This window comes from Prionailurus viverrinus, chromosome X (assembly GCF_022837055.1).
Source record: "Prionailurus viverrinus isolate Anna chromosome X, UM_Priviv_1.0, whole genome shotgun sequence".
Taxonomy (NCBI): Eukaryota; Metazoa; Chordata; class Mammalia; order Carnivora; family Felidae; genus Prionailurus; species Prionailurus viverrinus.
Window position 1 is genome coordinate 22,374,327 of NC_062579.1, and position 14,786 is coordinate 22,389,112.

The 14,786-nt window shown below is 36.2% G+C and overlaps 1 protein-coding gene across 1 annotated transcript in view; it reads left to right on the top strand.

The window, feature by feature from the left end:
- IL1RAPL1 (interleukin 1 receptor accessory protein like 1) overlaps window positions 1-14,786 on the top strand; it is a 678,538-nt gene that overhangs the window by 616,160 nt on the left and 47,592 nt on the right. The window lies entirely within an intron of this gene.

Genomic DNA, 14,786 nt, shown 5'->3' on the forward strand with positions numbered 1-14,786 from the left:
TTCACCCCTGCACCACAGCCATGGCTTCACCATAGCAGGTGGGCACATGCAGCTCAAACAGGGGACACCCCTTGAGTGCCTGGCTGTGGTGGCGAGGGAGGGTAGCACTTTTGAGCCGTGGGACATCTTCTACACAAGAACATTCCTTCAAGGCTGGAAGAGTTAGCTGATTTACATAATACATAGAAACAAACACAGAGACAGAGGCAAAATAAGGAGACAGAGGAATATGCTCCAAATGAAAGATCAAGAGAAAATCAAAGAAAAAGACCTAAATGAAACACAGATAAGCAATCTACCTGATAAAGAGTTCAAAGTAATGCTCAAAAAATGGTCACCAAATTCGGGAGAGTAGATGAACACAGTCAGAACTTCAACAGAGATAGAAAATATAATAAAGTACCAAACAGAAGTTACAGAACTGAATAATACAATAACTAAATTGAAAATTGCACTAGGGGAGTTCAACAGTAGACTGGATGAAACAGAAGAATGGATCATCAAGCTGGAAGACAAAACAATGGAACTCACTCGACAGAGCAGAAAAACAAAAAACAATTTTAAAAAGTAAAGAAACCTTAAGGGGACTTTTGAGGAAACATCAAGCAGAATAATATTCACATTTAGGTATCCCAGAAGGAGAAAAGAAAGAGAAAGGGCCAGAAAACTTATTTTAGGAAATAATGGCTGAAAATTTCCCTCATCTGGGGAAGGATAGAGATGTCCAGGTCCAGGAAGCCCATAGAGTTCCAAAAAAGGCAAATGCAAAGAGATCCACACCAAGACACAGTATAATTAAAATGCTAAAGATAAAGAGAATATTTTAAAAGCAGCACGAGAACAAATTATTACGTACAACAGAAAGCCCATTAGGCTATCAGCAGATTTTTTTCAGCAGAAACTTTGCAGGCCTGAAAAGAGTGGCATGAAATATTCAAAGTGCTGAAAGGAAAAAACCTTCAACTAAGAATTCCCTACCCAGAAAGGTTATCATTCAGAATTGAAGGGGAAATTAAGAGTTTTCCAGATAAACAAAAACTAAAGAACTTCATCACCACTAAACTGGCCTTATAAGAAATGTAAAAGGAACTTCTTTAAGCTGAAAAGAAACAGCACTAAGAACAAGAAACAGTACAAATATAAAACTCTCACTGGAAAAGGTAAATACATAGTATAGACAGTGGATCAGTGACTTCTAAAGTAAGTATGAACCTTAAAAGACAAAAATAGTAAAAGTAACTAAAACTACAAAAGTTAATTCAGGGATGCATACAATAAAAAGAAGCAAAAGGTGGGGAGTCAAAATGTAAGTTTTGGAATGTGTTCAAATTTAACTTCCTATCAACTTAAAACCACCCATTATACACCGAGGGTGTTATGCACAAATGTTATGTTAACCACAAAGCAAAAACTTACAGTAAAACCACAAAAGAAAATAAGAAAGGAAACAAAATGTAACACTAAAGAAAGCTATCACACCCTAAGAGGAGAGAGAAAGAGGAAAAGAAAGGAACAGAGGTTGTTGAAAACAACCAAATGAACAAAAATGAACCAAATGGCAATAAGTACATACCTTATGAGTAATGACTTTACAAGTAAATGGACTAACTTCTCCAATCCAAAGACATGAGTGGCTAAATGAATTTAAAAAACAAGATCTATCTACATGTTGCCTATGTGAGACTTACTATGAAAGGACATACACAGACTGAAAGTGAAGATATGGAAGGGATGGAAAATGATATTACATGCAAATGGAAACAAAAAGGAAAATGGTGTAGGGGCACCTGGGTGGCTCAGTCGGTTAAACGTCTGACTTCAGCTCAGGTCATGGTCTCACGGTTTGTGAGTTCGAGCCCCACATCGGGCTCTGTGCTGATGGCTTGGAGCCCGGAGGCTGCTTCATATTCTGTGTCTCCCTCTCTGTCTGCCCATCCCCTGCTCACTGTGTCTCTCTCTCTCAAACATAAATAAACATTTAAAAAAAATGTTTAAAGAAAAGTGGTGTAGATATACTCATATCAGACAAAATAGACTTTAAAACAAAGACTAGTAAGAAAAACAAAGTCATTACATAATGATAAAGGGGTCCATCTAGCAAGAGAAGATAAGGTTTATAAATATATATGCACCCACATGAAAGCACCAAAATATATAAAGCAAATATTAATGTACCTAAAGGGAGATATTGACATCAATACAATAATAGTAGGGGACTTTAACACCCTGCTTCCATCATATCATTGGTTAGATCATTTAGACAGAAAATCAATAAGGTAATGTTGGCTTTAAACAACACGTTAGATCACATGGACTTCATAGATACAACATTCCATCTAAAAACAGCAGAATATGCATTCTTCTCAAGTGCACATGGAACCTTCTCCAGGATACATCACAGGTTAGGCCACAAAACAATTCTCAGTAAATTTAAGAAGATTGAGTGCCCATCAATAGATTTTATATATATAATATATATACATATATTATATATATATATATATCGATATAAATATATCTATATATAATGCTACATATATATAATGCTATATATATGTGTGTGTGTGTGTATATATATATATATATATATATATGTAATGCTATGTATATATAATGCTACACAGCTATAAAGAAGAATGAAATCCTGCCATTTGTAACAACTTGGATGGAACTTGAGGGTATTATGCTAGGTGAATTAAGTCAGATGGAGAAAGACAAATACTGTATCACTTTCCTCATATGTGAAATCAAAAAAGGCAAAGCAAATGAACAAATAAAACAAACAAACTTATAGAGACAGAGAAAAAATTGTGGTCATAAGAGGGGACGGAGGTTGTGGGAGAGCTAAATGGATGATGGATATTCATCGTATAGTGATGGATGGTAACTAGACTTTCAGTGATGATCACTTTATAGTGTATACAGATGTCCAATTTGAACATACACCTGAAACTTATATAATGTCATATACCAGTTTTACCTGGATTTTTTAAAAGAATGGTCTTTTCCCTCCTGTTGAAATAGGGAGGAATTATCATTGGTGCCATTTGGGTCATATGTCAACCCCCGTAGCCAACCACTGGCTACACACTGATCTCAATCACTATACCCAAGAGGATAGGGTACTGTAATTGGCTGACACTTAGGAAAGTAGTTCTCTTACACGAGGAGGGTGGAATTGGGGATTTTGTTTACCAGAAAAAGGAACAATGGACAAACAAAACCAACCCCCCCTTACAAATCACAACTTTATGTATATAAAATATGTACATAAAGTATAAAAGAATATCTGATTCTGTTATACGCACCTCCCAGAAAATTTGAGAATCCACTGGCTAAATTTCTTATTCCTCTCCACAGAATTTTCTGTCCATATGGGAGACCTTGACCAGTTCATTCTCAACTAAGCCAGGATATATTAATTTCCTGGGAATCAAGATGTGTTGATGATTAAATGAGAAAATAAATGGTGTTTGACACATGGCAAAGAAAAAAAAAAGAACAAAATGCTCACTATTGCCTGATTCGGAGTAAGACCTCTGGATATTGATGCTTTTTAATTAGAAGAAGAAATTTTCTTTTAATTAAAAAGGTGAGGTTTTGGGGTTTTGGGTTTTTTTTCCCAGTGTTAGAGAGTGTCCTCTAGTGGAGAGAGAATCTCTGATCTCAGCAGTGTTAGAAATGGTCAGAGGATACCTAATTAGAAGGTTGCCCTAAATAACAAGTGTCCCTGCTGCCGATTAGAATCCCCTGGTTGAAGGGAAAACATATTATTTTTCCTCTCAGGCCTCCTCACATTGGCCTACTTGAAAGCCTGCCATATGACAAGCATTGTTCTTATTTTAGATAGCAAACGATTTTTCATGATCAATTTTCAAATGCTTCCTTCTTAACCGGGTAAGATTGAGCTGACAGGGCACCTTTCGACCAAAAAAGCAGCAGAAGCATTTAGTGCATTTTACTGTAGCTTCTACCGGTATCACCTTGAGACCGCAAGAATACCTTTATCTTCAGGATTCCGGCCCTGGCTGCCTGATACATTTGATGCGTTTGGCTCCCCACACCATGGGTTAAAGTTTTCTGCTATTATTTGAAGGAAAACAAAGAAACAAAATGGAGAGGACAGTTCAATTAATGTGTCTCTCCCTTCTCTGTGACTTGTGGAATTCTGATGCTAATTTCCTGTGTTTCTGGTTAAGTGTAGTAAATAGTATTAGCACAATCACTTGGCTTTCAGAGAAGAGACTGAAGGTGTTTTTTCAATATCTAAGTGGTTGAGGATGAGGAAGAGCTGTGGTTCTCGACTCTGAATCACAGGCTAGGATTGCCTTATCAGAAATCTCATGTTACAGCAAATTACAGAGCACACCACAGAAAAAATGGAGTTTCTCTTGGTAACAAGTTAAAGAGTCCGAACTTCAACAGAGTAAAAATAAAATTCTGTGGCCGATTATTATATTTGAAAAAAAGAATAAGGAGAATGTCCGTAAAATCTTTCAGGAATCAAACAAATGTCAGAGACAGATCATGTATATGTAAATATAATATGTTGATTATTTCAATGGCAGTGATAAGCAATGAGGCAAGCATTGTATTCCTGTTAACAGATAACTTCCAGAAAAATTTACAATCATGACCTTCTTACAGATATAAGAATGAATACATGTTAAAGAAATTTTGCTTGTATGATACGAAGAAATCAGGCAGATGTTATGACCGGCCCCAAGGTAAAGTCAAAATAGCAGATTCATGCAGAGTAAAGGAATGTTGACATGAATTCCAACTCGAGACGAAATTGATTTTTCTCTGGGTTGGGGGTGGGAAGGAGCTAAGAGAGCAGAGGGAAAATGAAGTCAATTAAATCACTACCAGACCTGAGAGAATTTACATATCAGTTACTTACAATTTACAGAGTCGAAAAATAGCTAAAGGCAGTGAAGAGCTGGCATCTGATAACTCAGAAAGGTATGCAGTAGATAAATGAGTAATTTTCCACGGAAACACAATTTTTCTTTCCTACATTCCTTAGGAAGGAGAATGTATTTCGGTAGCTTGGATTAGGTTATCAGGGACCCAGTCAGACATCTCTGTCTACACTGCTACCTCTCTACCCACCACTGTCATTATTATGAACCCTGTTTCCTCTTCCCCAGCCTCCCTGTCCCTGCTTCCTGCCTGAGGGCCCTGCCTAAATGTTTTTCAATCTGGTTTCTTTTCTGAGCCCCAATTCCACTTTAAACAAAGTCCAAGGTAAGAAGAAATTGTTCCAGACAGTTAACTGTCACCGCTCACAAGAGAATCACCTGGGAGTACTTACTAAAAATGAAAATCCTTGTAACCCTCCACACTTGCTGAGTCAATACCTGGTTGGGGATGGGTCAGATTTTTGGCAGTAAGTTTGAGATTCACTGGCTTAAGTAAAGTAAGCAAAAAAAGTCAAGTCTGAAGCCATATTTGTCTAAACTAACTGATACTGTTGAAGATATGGGAGTATAACAAATATGGCCTGAAAGTTAATGGAAAATTGCAAAAATAAACAAGGTTAATGGTAGCATTAGGAGTTGCAATACTAATAATATTTCCTCAAGTTGCTATCAAAATCTGGCTGAGGGGCCTGGCTAGCTCAGTCAGAAATGCATGTAACTTTTGATCTCAGGGTCATGAGTTTGAGCCCTATGTTGGGTGTAGAAATTACTAAAAAAATAAATAAACTTAATTTTTTTTAAATCTGGCTGTGATAGTTTTCAAGTTGAATATCTGGAATATTAATCTATTAATGACCTTTTCGGCACTGTGCTAAAAGTTCTTTATCGCTTTTTGTTTTTAATGGAAAACATACTCAGACATATATCAGATAACAAATACAATAAAGAAAAATTTATAATTATTCTCTGTTGTCTTCATTTTCTTTGTATTATTTTCCATTCTACTAAAATTTTACTAATTATATATTCAAATATGTCAATCTTGAACTTTCTGGTAGTTTCTAGACTAATTCTAAAAATGATTTTTCCTCCAAGATTTATAAAACAGTAATCTCCTAGTTTATCTTTCTTATAATAATATTTAACAAATCTCAATTTTTTGTTGTGTCATGTGAAATTAATTTTTGTTTCCCAATTATAATTCAATTCTGAAAACTCATTGCCTGTAGTTAGGTCCAGTACCCTTTCTGAGCATTGCAATTGATTCCAAAGAGCCATATCTCTGCCAGAGGGCCAAAAATCATGTTATTTTTATTGTTGTCTTTAAGTACATTTTGCAATAAACATGAGAGTACAGATATCTCTTCAAGGTAGTTATTTCATTTCCTTCAGGAATGTACCCAGAAGAGAGATTGCTGGATGATATGATAGTTCTGTTTTTGGTTTTTTGAAGAAACTGCATACTTTTTTTTCTGTAATGTCTGTACCAATTTACATTCCCACCAACAGTGTAAAGGATTCTCTTTTCTCCACATTCTTGTCAACATTTTTTACCTTTTAATTTTTTTTTATAATAGCCATCCTAAAAGGTATGGGCTGAGATCTCATTGTGTTTTGTTTTTTTGTTTAAGTTCTTTTATTTTTGAGAGAAAGAGAGAGGGCAAGGAAGGGGCAGAGGGAGAGAGGGAGAGAAAGAATCCCAAGCAGGCTCTGTGCTGTCAGCACGGAGCCAGAGGAGGAATTTGCAGGATCCTGAGATCATGACTAAGCCATCTGGGCACCCCACATTGTGGTTTGGATTTGCATTTCCCTGATGATTTGTGATGTTGAGTGCCTTTTCACATAACTATTAGCCATTCACAATAGTCAAGATTGGAAATAGCTTAATTGCCCATTGATGGATGAATGGATTGAGCAATTGTGAGAATATATATATGTGAGGTGAAATTTATTCAGCCTTAAAAAGGAGATCCTGGGGCACCTGGGTGGCTCAGTCAGACATCCGACTCTTGATCTCAGCTCAGGTCATGATCTCATGATTTGTGAGTTTGAGCCCCCCATCAGATTCTGCTCTGATGGTGCAGAGCCTGCTTGGGATTCTGTCTCACCTTCTCTGTGCCCCTCTCCTGCTTGTGTACTCTTCTGTCTCTCAAAATTAATGAATAAACATTAAAAAAAAAAGGAGATCCCGCCATTTGCACAACCACATGGATGAGCCTGGAAGACATTAAGTGAAATAAGCCAGACAGAGAAGAAAAAAACTGCATGATCGCACTTATATGTGGAATCTAAAAAAACATGTACATAAAAGGAGAGAGTAGAACAGTGGTTATGAGGGGGGGTGGAGAGATGGTCAAAAGGGACAAAGTTGCAGTTATGTAAGATGAACAAGTCTAGAGATCTAATGTACAGGATGATGACTATAGTTAAAAATACTGTACTGAATGCTGGACATTCACTAAGAGAGTAGATGCCGGGGGCTCTCATCCCAAAAAATAGAAAATTAACAATGTGAGGAGATGATATCTTCATTATCTTTACTGTAGTAATCATTTCACTATATGTGTGTGAATGTTTGTATATAAAAATCATGCTGTACACCTTAAATATATCCAATTTTTTATTTAAGAAAATATATAAAAGTCAATACATGTTGCTCTTTCTTTGGACCATCCACATGCTGTCTGTCCCCTGTTACTATCATTATACTTTTTTGTAAGGATAGTTATTGACAATAGCTATCTACTTAAATTTCTAAATGAATACAGATTAATTTTGCTGAATTCTACAACTTATTAGATTTTTTTTTTAGCAGTAACATTAAATCTAAAATATAGCTTGTCAGGGCGCCTAAGTGACTCAGTCGTTTGTGCGTCCAACTCTTGGTTTCAGCTCTGGTTACAGTCCCATGGTATGTGTCATGATCTCACAGTCAGTGAGTTCGAGCCCCAAGTCAGGCTCTGACCTGGCAATGCAGAGCCTGCTTGGGATTCTCTGTCATTCGCTCTCTCTCTCTCCCCCCTCCCTCTGCACTCTCCTTCTCTCTCTTAAAATGAGTTAAATAGATTTTAAAATGTAGCTTGAGAATAGACTTCAAAAATATTTACTTTTTCCAACCAAAAATGTACAAATGATATGTGTGTGTGTGTGTGTGTATGTGTATGTGTGTGTGTGTGTATTTCATAAAACTTTTAAACTGACTTGATATGATTTTGTGGTTTATCCACAACCATCTCTTGTTATAATTTGTTGTTTAATTCTCATGTAAATAAGATTTTTATTATTTTCTTTGTGGTTACTATGGAAATTAGTATGATGTTGATTTTTAGATATCATAGACCATAGATAACCATAAGGTTTTCCTCTTAAGGCTGACAAAAGTATGATAAAAATCAGCGACTCCTAGAGAATAAGATTAAAGAAAAAATAATTTAAAAGCACATTAACTAGCTAAAATAAAAGTACATTAATTTGCTATAAATCATATACTTAAAAAAAAACTCAAATATGTCAGGCTTCCAAATCTACCCCATTAAGGAAAACTTGTTTCTCCTGAATTGTCTTCTTCACTTGTTCATTGCCACAGGGTCCCAATGTGCTGAGGTAGAATGTCCTACAATCTCATATTAGGCAGACTGTGTCTCATTTTAAAATTTTATAAGCAAGCTTTTAATAATTTTAGAATTAATGCTCTTTAAGCCTGCATTCTCTGTTGTTTTTATTTTGCATGTTCTGGCTCTTGAGTTTCTTCAGGACATTTTTTCTGGATGTGAAATTCCATCCAAATATATTAAGAGGGTGGATAGCCCTCTCATTAACCATTACCACATACACTCCATTTGTTCTATAGGGATGATGAGTCATATTTTTGACAAGATATGGGTATATTTTTTATATGATTCTGTTTAGAATAACTCAAATTGCATATAGAACAACTCAAAATGTACAGATGTTTACATTTTGTAATACAAATACAAAAGTCTGTTATATCAAAAGGCCAAACTTTGACACTTTGTTGTTAAGAGACTATTATATATTTCTTTTTTTAAGTTCATTTCTTTATTTTGAGAGAGAACGTGCATGCACACACATGAGCAGGGAAAGGAGAGAGAGAGTGAGAGAGAGAGAGAGAGAGGGGAAAGAGAGAATCCCAAGCAGGCTGCACGCTGTCAGTGTGGAGACCAACACAGGGCTTGAACGCACGAACTGCGAGGTCATGACCTGAGCTGAAATCAAAAGTCAGACACTTAACCAACTGGGCCACCTAGTTGCCCTGAGATTGTTATATATTTCTTATATTTGGACGGTTGAAAGAAAGAACTCTTCAAAGAAAGTAAAAATAGCAGGTCTTTTAAGTTGGTTAAGTGTGCAATTTTATTGTATCCAAATAATACTTTTATCATCCTTTTAAAGCACCTTACAGTTGTTTTTTGCTTATGTCTTGTTGTAGCAGAACTACAAAGAAATTTTCATATAAAAATGATGCGAATAGGTGTTCTTGTATTGGATTTAAAGGAGATAATCCTGTGGGCCCCATTTATATTAACTTCTTGTTTAATATTTGTCTACTTTTAAACATTTGGAAATAACTCTTTGTAGTTTTTCTTAAAGAGTGTAAGCCTTTGATAACTTGTTCTGTTGGTATGAAGTCTCATCTAAAATTATAAATCCATCAGAGGATCTACAACACAACGGTGGAGAAATAAGCATTTTAGGCATGATGTTGACAATTACATTCTGTGGTCTAATAAAAGCCCTTTTATCCTGATATTGTTTTTATATTTTGAACAACATTGAGTATTAATAATAATTATATGTAACAAAAATTTTTGGTTTAATATGAATGGTAAGAACCACAAAAAGATAATACTTCACACTCACTAGAATGGCTATAATCTAAAAGATAGATATAAGTTTTGGTAAGTATATGGGGAAATTGAAACCCTCATTCATACATTGCTGGTCAGAATATACAATGGAATAACCACTTTGGAAATCCACAGGTTGGCAATTCGTCAAAGATTTAAACATAGAATTATCTTATGACCCAGAAATTTGACTTTTAGTTTTAAGTTCTACTTTTAGAATCCACTCGAGAGAAATGAAATCATTTATGTCCACACAAAAATTTGTACAGGAGTGTTCAAAGCAACATTATTATTTATAGCCAAAGAGTGGAAACAACTCAAATATCCATCAACTAATGAATGGATAAACCAAATATGGTACACCCATTCAATGGAATATTATTTAGCCACAAAGAGGAATGAGATACTGATAAATGCTGTAACATGGATGAACCTTGAAAATATTAAGCTAAGCATGAGAAGCCAGGCACAAAAGGCTACGTACTGTATGATTCCACCTATACAAGATGTCCAAAATAGGCAAATCCATAGAGCCAGAAATTAGAAGTAGATTAGTGGTCGTTGAAGGCTGGGGAAGATTGGGATGAAATGACTAGTGACCAATTGGGTCAACATTTCTTTGAGGGATGAAAGTTTCCTAGAGTTGATTGTGTTCCTGGTTCTGTGACAATACTAAAAACGATTTACATGGGTAAATTGATATGTGAATTATTATTCTTACATGTGTGCAATTTCTTTGAGAGAACAGTTTTAAAGAGAGTAGTGTGCCGGTAAATGCTTAACCATTGGTTCTCCAAGTGTAATTCTGACATCTAAGTGGTCTTGACCCTTTAATTTGCATTGGCAAATAAGAGTGAGACACTGGAGATATATGTCAGAACTGTATTTGTTTATCATTGATGTAAGCAACTTCTTTACTGAATCAAATTATGGTTTTTGAATATGAGAGGAATATTTTTATGTTTGTGCTTTTACCAATATAACAGCCGTAGGCCTGACACTGTTAAGTTTAATCTACATTAATAACATTTTCTCCATGTTGCCTCAAGTATAGACAGACAACAAAAACAATAAATCATAACCTGAATTGTAGAATTTGGCAACTTCTGGGGTATATACTCCCACCATGGCTCATGATTGCAAGCTACCAACATAAGATCACTAAATGTACAGTTGGGGAAAGATGTGCGGTGGCAAACTATTAAATAATATTTATGCCATACAGATACTGTCGATGAAGAATCTAGCCAAGTAATTTGGAATTTTTGAGCTTTAAATGTCTAATACCTTTGTTTTTAATACAGTATGTTTAATTGTAAGCTTCTATAATTTGATTTTTTAATAATGACTGTGTTTAACAACCTGCTTACAAGAATTTCTGAAAATTGTACTCATTGACTCCTACTGGTATGAACAGGCTCCAGCCCGCAAGTGAAATAACATCTGAATGAGGAGGTTCTGCATTTGCAATGTTGAAGACTGGTTTATAAGATAGACTTGGCCTTTTGAGATAGGCTGTAGACATGTAACCTTTAATAAATGAAGCTTTGAAAACAAGGAACCAAGGGGAAATGCAAGTACAAGAGATATTAAGCAGGTTATTCATTTGAAATTATGTACTGAGTTCCTAACACATTCAAGACACTGTAATGGGTCCTAGTGATGTACAAAGGTAAATACACATACAATTTCTGCCTCTGGGTTAGACATGCAGACAAACCAAGTATTGTAAGGAATATGTTATGATAAAGTACAGACATATGTCCCAAGGGCTATGGGAGAAGAAAAGACAGAAAGACTATTTCTAGAAAAGCCAAGTCATTCTTTTGGAAGAAGTGGAAATGAAGAAAATTTAAAGCAAAGAATATAACATTAAAAAGCATGAGAATGTGAAATGAATCACGGATGGACGGCTTCTAAAATTCACATGCTAAAAACCTGTTATGTAACTGACGTGTCCTGCTTCATCCGCCCAAGGTGTAAACACAGTCGTATTGTTTTGAATTTCTTAATTCCTATTTCCTAACTACATAATTCCCTAAATCTCCTAATTTCTATTTTCCTATCTGCCCTTCTTAATTTCTTTCTGCCCTTTTGGGTAGAAGTGCATCATCTCTCCCTAGATCCCACCCTGACCCATGAATTTCCATCAACTCTTGGTTCTTATTCAACATAACAGGGAGGGACAGTAGTCCTTTAATCATGCTTTCACACACAGGTAATACATACTTGGGATCCAAAGTCACAGTTCTCTGGCACTCATGTGATTAGTTGTCATTTCTCAAAAGAAAAGTACTTACTGGGTGGACACAGTTTTCCTCCCCAACCCGTAGGCAATTGGGTAGTCTCAGGTGTGAGCCAGACTTCAGCTGGCACTTCCTTCCGGACTGACTTCCCAGGGGCACTCTTGCTGTCCTTTCCTCCTAGCATAGCTATGCATGAGAAGGGGTATGGTGCCTTTTGTTCAGCCACACAAGTAGGTATAATTAAGAGAAACCACTCAAAAATCTCTTCACAGAACAGAGCTCTGCTCAGGTTGACTCTATCCCGATTGCATTCAGAAGCAGCTGGCAACTTCCCAATCTCTCTCTCTCATATGAGTGAAATCATATGGTAGTTGTCTTTTTCTGACTGACTTATTTCATTTAGCATAATACTCTCTAGCTCTATCCATGTCATTGTAAATGGCAAGAGTTCATTCTTTCTATGGCTGAGTAATATTCCACTGTGTGTGTATATGTACATATATACCACACACACATATCAGGGTGCATGTATCCCTTCGAATTAATATTTTTTTATCCATTGGGGAAATATCTAGTAGTACAATTGCTGATAGTTCCATTTTAACTTTTTGAAGAACCTCCATATTGTTTTCCAGAGTGCCTGCACCAGTTTGCATTCCCACCAATAGTGCAACAGAGTTCCTCTTTTTCCACATCCTTGCCAACACCTGTTGTTTCTTGTGTTGTTAATTTTAGCCATTCTGACAGGTGTGAGGTGATATCTCATTGTAGTTTTGATTTGTATTCCCTGATGATGAGTGATGTTGAGCATCCTTTTATCTGTCTGTTGGCCATCTGTCTGTCTTCTTTGGAAAAATGTCTATCCATGTCTTCTGTCCATTCTTTAATTGGATTATTTGTTTTGGGGGGTGTTGAGTTTTATAAGTTCTTTATATATTTTGGATACTAACCCTTTATCAAATATGTCATTTGCAAGTAGGTATACTCAAGCAATCACTCATAAGCACAATTTCCGACTATGTTCACTATTAACTCATAACTCTGAGGTTTCCAGTCTTTAGGATCCTCCTTCCTTGCACTTTAAAGGCATTTAGTTGTCAGGATCCTTTAGAATCTTCTCAAAAATTTATGAAGACAAGAAAGTTTGCTTGCTTCACATGCCAACAAATGTGTTGCTGGGGCCTAGTTTTCAGCCCTTCTTGTAATACCTAAGGGGAAGGAAAAATTCTTCCTTTACCATTCAAGCTCTTCCAGCTGGACTAAGAATTGATGTGAGACAGATTTACAGGAGAAAAAAGTCAAAGTTTTATTATGTGCACACAAAGGCCCAATAATGAAATTGATTCCTAAAGAAATGACTAAGGCAGGCAGTTGTTTTTTTGGTTTTGGTTTTGGTTTGTTTGTTTGTTTGTTTTTTACTTTTCAAAGAGGCAATAAATCTCTGAGGAATTGACAGGACCAAAAAAACTTTGAGAGTTTCCATTAGTAAGGAATTCCAAACAGAATTTGGACTGCACTTGTACATTGGTAAAAACAACAACGATTGTTTTCTCAGCCTTCTCAGCTCTAAATTCCCTTTGGTGATAAGGATGTCTTTTTTCCTTTTGGTACAGGGAGAATACCTTTCACAGGGGATACTTATTTCCTGCTTTCAGGGAGACAGAAGACTGTCTGGATGTGTTTCTTGTACAGTCTGTCTCTTAAGTAACTTTTATTTAAAATAACCAGTATGCTGGGGCGCCTGGGTGGCTCAGTTGGTTGAGCTTCCGACTTCAGCTCAGGTCATGATCTCATGGCTCGTCGGTTCAAGCCCCACATAGGGCTCTGTGCTGACAGCTTGGAGCCTGGAGCCTGCTTCAGAGTATGTGTCTGCCTCTCTCTCTGTCCCTTCCGTGCTTACTCTCTCTCTCTTGCTCACTTGCTCTCAAAAATAAACATTAAAAAAATAGTAAAATAATTCTGTGCTGAGAGCTCTCTGCTTCCAATTCTGTGTCTCCCTCTCTCTGCCCCTTCCCTGCTTGCTCTCTCTCTCTCTCAAAAAATAATAAACATTAAGAAAAAAGAAAATTAAAAAAATACTAAAGTAAAATTATAATAAAATAAAATAGAATAAAATAATCATTATGCCAAAGTAGCCCATCTTGTGGCAGTCTGCCCTTGGCACTCTATATACCCTAAGAGTTCCCTTGCCCCAATTCAAGTTGGAATAAGCCCTTACAGATCCCTATCTTGTCGTGCATTTTCTGGTTCCACTTAGAGGCAACAGGATCTTCTAACTCATGTGTACTGGAATATTTCGGTTCTCTGATGCTGGCTAAGGCCTTAAATCCAAGTATTTGCAAAATGGCATAACCTGTCTGGAAATACACCTTCCTTTTGCAGGCATTATATTCACTTCCACCTTTTAGTCAGAGACCTCCACTTACCTTATTAAGTAGTCAACCAATCTGCACTGATCATTACAATGGTGTCTCCTGAGTAGCATGTTGAACGAAACTAATCTCTGCAGTTGCATCATTGATTTTACATCTAATAAAAATCCCAAGTATTTATTCTCATGAGTTGTTCATTTGTTTTTTAATGTGCTTTTCTACCTGAGCATGTGTCGGTTTCCTTAATTAAAACATTATTCCATATATAGTGATAATATTTTAATAACATTTTTAGGGGATTCTGGATTTGCAGTTCCTTTTCTTTCCCATCCAAAGATTTTGTTTCCTTTCTATTTCCCACCCCCTTCCACCTGC